Source organism: Nannospalax galili, unplaced genomic scaffold (genome assembly GCF_000622305.1).
Source record: "Nannospalax galili isolate Female #2095 unplaced genomic scaffold, S.galili_v1.0 scaffold511, whole genome shotgun sequence".
Taxonomy (NCBI): Eukaryota; Metazoa; Chordata; class Mammalia; order Rodentia; family Spalacidae; genus Nannospalax; species Nannospalax galili.
In genome coordinates, this window is record NW_008331831.1 from 1,201,103 (window position 1) to 1,202,784 (window position 1,682).

Sequence of the window (1,682 nt, forward strand, 5' to 3'; positions counted from 1 at the left end):
TTTCACAAATAAGCTATTTATTTAAGCCTTTGAATTTTCTTTTATGTTCTCAAACTCCAACAGAAGCATTTGAACAGGTTCTTTTGAGATGCAGTTTACGCACATCACTAAAGTTATTCAATGATGCTAATAAGGTTAATGAACAATAATAAAGTTTATTGAGCTTTTAGCATGGGCTGGTAATAGCACCAAGAAATCTGCAAGCATTATTTTCTCCAGCACTCAAGATAACTCTAAGATAACCACTAATTTTTTTTTATAGATAATGAAACAGGATTTTAAAAGTTCAATAAATTGTCCAAATTGGCGCAGCTAGAAAGAGAGGACAGCAGCCTACACAGTGCCTGCTTGGTCCCCTCTCCTTGCTTGCCCCAGCATCACAGTCCTTTCCTGGTCTCCACCTCCTCATCTCTTCAGATCCTTTCATCCTAGCCTTTGTCCAACCCACCTAGGTCTCAGACCTCCAACCTCAGGTTTCTTTGGGGGATATGGGAGGAAATGGGGTGTACAGATATGTGTGCATGTTCATGTATGTGTGGAGGCCACAGATCAATGTTGGGTGTTCTTCCTCAGGAACCGTGCACCTTGTTTTTAACAGAGTGTCTTTCACTGGGACCTGGGCCTTGCCAAATAGGCTAGACTGGCTGGCCAGCAAGCCCCAAGGATCTGCATGTTTCTGCCTCCCCAGTGCACACCATGGTGCCTGGCCTTTTACATGGATGCTAGGAATCGAGTTCAGATTCACATGCTTGTGAGGCAAGCACTTTACTATCTTAACCATATCTCCAGTCCCCAGCTTCAAGTTTTTAGTGGTAACTCTAATGTTGTTGACCAAAGATGACTTTGTGGGACAGAAGCATTCAACACACATACTCAGAGGAAAGAAAATGGAGTCTAGAGTGAGGAAGTAACTTGGAATCAGGAAATCTCTGCCCCTAGTGAAGCTGAGGAGAACTGGCTTAGTCATGGGGATTGCAAAGTAAGAGACATTAATCCCACATGTTGGGTACTTGACGGGCACACTGTCAGGAGCTTGCTGTGATTGTGTGGTGGGTATAGCTTGAAAAAGAAGGGACAGAAAAGGACAGAACTGAGAGGATGCACAGCTGCTGAGGCAGAGTCTGGAGGAAGGAGAGCCTCTCAGTGAGACAGCTCAGTTAGTAAAATTTACTCTCCACTTAAACCAAATCCAAGGCTTTCTGTTTATTTAATCAAATAATTTCTGTGGTGGGTTGTTTTTTTTTCTGTTTTTTTTTTTTTTTTTTTTTTTTTGGCCTTTTTGAGACCTGGCCTACGTAGACCAGGCTGGCCTTGACCTCACAGAGATCTGCCTGCCTCTGCCTCCTGAGTGCTGGGATTAAAGGCATATGCCACCATGCCCAGCTATTTCTGTGTTCTTAAAAAAGAACCTAACCCATTATTTTTAAAATACAGAGACCAAGGAATGAGGCTGAGTCACAGATTTTCTCCAAACTGGTAAGTGTGTTGGTTAGAGCCCCTGACGTGAGCAAGTGGGAAAATGTTCCCAGAGGAAAACCACAGGATGAAGCACTTTGGGAACGAGCAATGGAGAAAGAAGAGCCCTTTTCTCTATATATCTCTCCCCTCCTTTAATCTTCAAATACAGGGACTGAATATACTTACTTTTGAAAAATAGATTCAGGCACAATCATGACATCTGC